The sequence below is a fragment of the Octodon degus genome, unplaced genomic scaffold (assembly GCF_000260255.1).
Source record: "Octodon degus isolate 3935 unplaced genomic scaffold, OctDeg1.0 scaffold00175, whole genome shotgun sequence".
NCBI lineage: Eukaryota > Metazoa > Chordata > Mammalia > Rodentia > Octodontidae > Octodon > Octodon degus.
In genome coordinates, this window is record NW_004524751.1 from 4,300,638 (window position 1) to 4,307,830 (window position 7,193).

Here is a 7,193-nt window from a genome sequence, read left to right on the forward strand (position 1 = left end):
CCTGATCATTTTTACTCTACCTTACTTTTATTGTTCTTCTCTAACTTTTCAGCTGCCTTTCCAACTCTATAGTCTCTGCCTTTTTGTTTTCTACTCTTTCTGTCTCTCCTCTCTTTGAAATTTATTTATATTATGTCTGTCATATTTGGAAAATCTTGTTATTTTTAACCTTCTGGGTTGAACCTGATTTATTTCTCTTAGTTTCATTCTCTTAAGATCCAACCCCATTCTGCAAATTACTCAAATTTATTCTTCATGGATGACTAGTATTCCATCATGTCCACATAGCCAACTCTCTCTATCAATTCCTCTATGGATGGACACATTGTATAATTCATTCATTATGAATTTTGCTGCTGTAAGATCATGTTGGTACCAGTATGGAGACTGCTCAAAAAATTAAATAGAGAATAGTGGTACTTTCGTTCATGAGCTTAATTTGTTCTATGTTTATGGAGAAGAAGATCATTTGTGTTTGTGTGGGAAACGTGACAGGACTTGTGTTCGTCACCAGATGCAGTTTTCAGACAAAAACAAAATTTTGCCACATTCTCTCTGAACCAAATTGTTTTCAAACAAAAGCTTTTGTGAACTAAGGCCGTTTCCATTTGGCCCAGCTACACAACTCCAGCTATACCGTCTGGAAATATTTCGGTCACAGTGTTATAGTAATTCTTACATACCTGTTGTTAAGTAGCTGATATTTTTTACCTTTGAAAATAGTCTGCTTCCAAAACTACCTGAAAACATTTAAAATATATTGAATATTTTACTAAAATAGACACTGAAATTTGCACCTATATTAACTATTCAAAATAGGTTACTCATTTTTTGAGACACAACATACACTTGAAGTTATACAGAACAAAAGCTTTAAAAGCACTTTCTAGAAAAAATGTAAATTCCATGATAAATGTTTTTTTCAGTATATATGTACAACTACTTGGGGGCGAATCCCAACTCTTCACCATAGGTACCCTTATCAGCCCCTATTCTTTCAGCCATGAATGGAGTCCAGTATTGTAGACAGGGTAAGTTGAATTTAAAAGTATAGAACATGTCCTTCTTGTCAGGGATCATGGTGACATGTCTTCTTAAAAACTTTACTTAACATTTCATTGCTTATTACAGAAATATCTACACTACATTATCTTTGTAGTGTAGTCTGCTTAAAGCAGCACATAATGCTTAAATTTATTTTTTTCTTTTTAATTTCTTATACTTCTTATCAATTTTGCAAGCTTATAATCTTATGTCTTATAATCTAAACAGCTAGTTCAAACACAACATTATTCAATACAGCAACCATTGTCAAATTATTAAAAGGATAGTTTTCTAATTTTATTTGCATTTTTTATTTTTCTTATGGAACCAGGGATTAAACTTATTTTACTGAGGCAACTCCCTGGCCAGTTTTCAAATTTTAAATTATTTTCTTCAACTTTATCATTTATTTTTAATATGAAATGCATATTAATTAGATATCACTTATGGTCTTAATAAAAATGAAAGGTATATGTTAATAAATTAAATGTCACTAACATTTTTAATATAGTTTGACCCTTAGACTTATTTACAGTGCAGAAATATAATGTATGACTAAAGCATCACTGAGTGTATACTTAGGGACTTTAATTTTAATGTATATTAGTTGCATTACAAAATATTAAAGCAAGTATTTTTAAAAATTTTATTTTAAAATTTTTGTCAGTATTTGTTTGCACTACATAATGATTACAGTCACTGTAGTAAATGGGTACAGGCAAGCAATTCATTTTATTTTTTCCCCTTCTTTCAACCCTGTTTTATTTTTCCAGCATCAGATAAATTTTTCTCATAAGTCCTTATAAAATTAATTGTCACATGTACTGATGAACAATCACCAATTGGACAAAACATATAAAACACATTGTAATAGTAAATATTAAAGGGATTTCATTGTATTCTATTAAAACTCAGACAAGTACAATTTATAATCCTTTTATGAGAAATAGGAAAAATTTTGATGGTTCATTAATAATTATAAAAGATAAGTAATATTTCAGGTAGATTTATGATATTTGTCAGTTTTTAAAATCAGACACTTTTAATTTCTATTAAACACACTGGAATTAAAAATGTTAATGTTTTCAGTAACCATAAATAATCTTGAAGCTCATATAGTAGCAATAGAATCTTAAGTATTTGAAACTGTTTAAAATTTCATGTTAATAATTCTCTTTATTGAAACATCTCTCACATAGTGTAATTTTCCTCATTGTTTGAGTATTGATTTTAGAGTGGAAAAAAACTCATATAATAATTTTTGTTCAACATATAATACATGGGACAGCTATTCTTGCTTTTCAATGAAGTAGATACTGAAATACAACTTCAGTGTCAGGCATATATCATCTAATATTTACTAACTACATCTGCTGTCATTTTCTTGGACATTGTAGCTTTTGGTGTTATGTTTACATCTCTCACTGTTTGTTTTCTCAGATATATCTCTTAAATCAGAAGGTAAAAAAAGAAAATTTACAGGACAGTATCAATTTATGCAGCAGTAATATCTATTGCTATATGACAAAGCCCAACTTTCACTTACAAAAATCTATCTAAAGTAGGAATGAAGGAAACACTGGTTTTGCACAAGCTATGTATGAAAATCCCATAGCCAATATCATAATTGTGAGAAACTAGAAACTTTCCAAACAAGACTGTAACAAAACAGAGCTCTCTCCTCTGATCATATCTTTCAAATCATTCTGTATGTCCTAACAGTGCAATGTGATAATAAAATGAACTGAAACCATTTGTTTGTAAGGCAGAAACATAATTGTATTTGCATATGATATAAATACATAGAAAAAATTAAAAGTTCAGAAAAACCCTTCTGTAAGTGTAACTTGACAAAAATCAGTTTTCTATGTACCAGTAAAGAACAAGTAGAATTGCACAAGAAAAAAAATCCATTACATTAACAACTCACAAATGAAATATTTAGATATAAATGTAACAAAATATATATGAAGCCAATATCAAGAAAACAAACTTTGATGAAAGAAATCAAGCAAAGCCAAAGTAGAAGCTATTTTTTGTTTACAAATAGGAAAACTCAATATTGTTAAGATATCAAGTCTTGCCATTTGATTAATACATTTAATTCCAATTTGTATCAATATTCCAATAAGCTTTTGTTTGGTATTGACAAATGGATTCTAAATTTTATATGAAGGCTGAGAATAGACAACATCAGAGAAGATTAAAGTAGGCAGATCAACATTACCTAACTTCAAAATGAATTCAAAACTAGAGTGATTAACAGTGTGGAAATGGCGAAAGAAAAAAAATCAATAGATTGATGGGGTGGAACAGTGATCCAACAGAGATGACAGATATAGTCAACAAAGAACAAAGGAAATAAAATGGGGCAAATAAAGTACTTTGTATATATGAAGGAAAGGTGCACAAAAACTGAGCCTCCACATGCAGAAGTATTGTTTAGACAGACAATGCCTTTCACAAAAATTAACGGTAAATTGATCATAGATGTAATTCTATAACATAGAACTATGCAACTCTTAGAAAACAATGTAAGCAAAAGCATAGATAGACTTATCTATGTTCTGACATTTGAGATGCAACAATAAGTGCACAATCAATACAATAGGCATGGATAAGATATATTGCACTAAAATTTAAATATTGCTTTCTAAAAGAGGTATCAAAATGAAAAGACAGACAAAATACTCGAAGAATATATGTACTTATAAAGGCACGTCTGAAAATGGACTGTTATTCAAACCACACTAATAATGAAAACATTAGTAATAAGAAAAACAATACATGAAACACCTAAACAGACACCCTATAAATGATTACAAATAACCCTGTGTGAAAAAGTACTCCATAATATATCTCAACACAGAGGTAAGAATTAAGATAATAAGATACCATTACATGTGTTTAAAATTGCCCAAGGAAAAAGTGCTGTGTTTGCCACAAGTTAGTGAGAATATGGAGCACCATAAGCTTTCATTTATTGTTGGTGGGAGGACAACAATGTACAGTTTCTTTAGATTACAGTTTGATGGCCTTGTAGTTTATATTGAGCCATCCCCTGGAAGCCTCGTCTGTTCAGAGATGAGGCTTTCAAGATGTGACTGAGTACTAGAAATGTAGTACACATCAGTTGATGAGTCCCCTGGGAGTGCATACCTAAGTGTCACACTGGGAGGAAAGGCCTTGCCGGAGGAGGCTGGGCACTGGGCGTCTGGCCTGGAGGATCCACCTGGCTTCCTCCTCTCTTGTTTCACTTTCTCTTGCCGCTTCATGTTCCCACTCCAGGAGCCATTTCTCCTCTACCATGCCTCCCTGCCTTGGAGAAAATCAACTGCAGACTGGAACCTTTACAAATTGTAAGCAAAAATAAATCTTTGCTCCTTGAAGTTGTGGGTGTTGAGTACACATGTCTCAATAACAAGAAAGAGACTAAGACAGTTTCTTTTAAGCATAAAAATTTTCTTACCATAAAATCCAATTATTTCAACCCTTGATATACACTCAAGGAATTGAAAAACTATAGATACACAAAATCGGTACATGACTCTCTATACTACTTTTTTCGTAGTTTGCAAAACTTTAAACAGCCAAAATATCCTCCAGGTAGTCAATACTTAAGCAAAACCTGTAGATTCGGAGGCTGTCGCCCTCACATACTGGGTGATAACAAAATTTGAGTCTAATCTGTGTTTGACTGGGTTTATTATTTCCTAGTCTCCTTTTCTAGCAGACTTTTGATGTTAGAGTCAGCTCTAGATATATGAAAACAGTATAAAGGGCCTGTTAATTCTTTTTATTTTTCTCCCAGTGGTCATAATGCTGGTTGATTATATTGTCTCCCGGACCTTAAAATGCTTCTATGCAGTTACTCTGCTAGTGACCTATCTAGTTGATCCTGACATGATCTCTGTGATGTTACAAGAGGACTTTTATATTTTCTGTGAAAAAAAATGTTCTAAATAATACAGAAGCAAAACAATTCTGAAAAAGAACAGAAATAGACTTGTTTTGCTTTATCTCCCTATAATTCAACACACAATAGCTCCATAACACTGCCTTTCTGCATATGTGAATGTTAATATTTATATGTTTTTATTCTTCATAAGAAACTTTCTGTTCTCTTTTGACACCTTTAATATTTTAAAATTTTTCTTTATGTATTATATTCAGCTTGTATTTGGCACATAAAATGTTCAATTAATATTTATTCTAATTCCTGCATTGTTTTATAGATGAACAATAACCTGAGTTAATGGCAGGCTATATCATGACAAATGAGATCTTTAGTCATTTGTGGAATCCATGTGTCCTGTAACATCAATTCTTCAATTAAAGACTGATGAACTTAAAGACCAATGGGAAAAAGCAAATTATCACAAGATGATCTGTTCCTGCTAGACATTCTAGTGAATGTGTGAGGATGCCTATTGTAGAAGGCAGAGCATGAATTCAATAAGAAGTTATCATAAATAAAGCTTCCTTTGTAATTCAGGAGAGGCACTTTCATAATGAAAATAAGGAGAAAAATTAGACTTTGCAAATCAATAAAAAGCATCTATATCTATATCTCATTATTCAGCTTTGGCTTATGATAAGTATTAAAAATATAATTTATTAAATTAAAATATGTTTTATATCTCATTTGCTTAGCCTTATTGACACACCAAATCCAAAAAGTTTGGTTTTAAAATCAGAATGTAAAGAAAGATGGCTAGGAGAGGCGGGTACTTCATGGACACAGCCTAAGAAGCTGGGGGATGCTTGCTTTGGGGCTTCTCCCATCACACAGTGCTTTACCCTAGTCACACATCCACACGAGTGCTCTCCTTGATATTTCTTGCAAATGGGACAAAAAGAATAAAATTGTTTATCTTCCACAACTGCCTGGCAAACCGCATAGATCAGCAGAAATCTACCATTGTCGAAGACAAAATATAGCGAAGACAAGATGTGGTATTTGGCAAAATTGGTATGAGGGACATCCATTGGCCAAGCTTTGGCTCATCTGGAATTCAGTGATAAGAAAGGGGCAAGTGTAATTAAAGAGGTTCTCTTACAAGCTCCAGGTATGGCAGTGAACGACCACAGTGTGGAATTCAGGTCCAATTTGTATGTAGCTGAGTCCGAGAGGGGGCTAGGTCAGCGCCAGAAAGGCATCTGTCACCACGGCAGAGGTCGCTTTGGGCTCACGGAGAAGGCTAATTGCCATTATTTTGTGAAGATGGTGGATGGCGCCAGGCCTGTCCTGGAGGCTCCAAAGACGGCCTTGGAGCACGCGAAGGAGCACGTGCAGCAGCCGCGCCGCCGCCGGACCATCATGCACACGCCATAAGGCCTCGGCCTCTCCAGTGTCTGCTCTGCCCTTTATTTTTACAAATAAAAAAGAGAGATTTAATGCAAATAAATAAATAAATAAATAAATAAATAAATAAAATCAGAATATAGGGCTGGGGAGACAGCACAGCAGTTTAAGTGCCTGCCTTGCAGGTGCAATGTGCTATGTTTGATCTGAAGCATCAAAATGAAATAATATAAAATAAAATAAGATCAGAATATAAAAAGTCAGATTAAATATAATGCAAAATATGACCAAATTTCTGCTTTCAAAACCACCAGTTTCTTTGCAGTTTCATTTTTAATAGGTTTTAGATCACTTACAGCTGCATTTAAAGTTAAGTACCTGAATACTCGACCACACATATTTATGTATATATCCCAAATATAAAAGGTAAAAAATCAAGAATTGCATACTTTTGCCAATAGCATTTTAAAATACATTATTTGTGAACATGATAATCATTAACATAATGATGTAGAGCTTATTAAATGTGACATTATATATAAAACAATTTATTAAATAATCATTTTCTCTATAATTCAGAATCAAAGCTATGCTAAAATTATATTTAACTATTGTCCTAATAAAAGATGACAGATCTTGAAAAATAAGGATGTATCTGAAAATTTCATTCCTTAAAATTTCAACATTTTAATGGAAGTTAATGATTAAAATTTATACTTTAAGACATAGAAAGATACATACCACAATCTACCTCAGAAGTGAAATTTTAAAATGTTGCCTTCGAATAAGTTGAAAATGAAATGGTAGATTACAGATGAAAAAAGTATTTTAATTCTTATGCTAG

The 7,193-nt window shown here is 32.4% G+C and overlaps 1 pseudogene; it reads left to right on the forward strand.

Moving 5' to 3' along the window:
- The window catches only part of LOC101573952, a 7,953-nt pseudogene extending 1,574 nt beyond the window's left edge, over nt 1-6,379 (forward strand).
- Nucleotides 6,380-7,193: the final 814 nt, after the last annotated feature.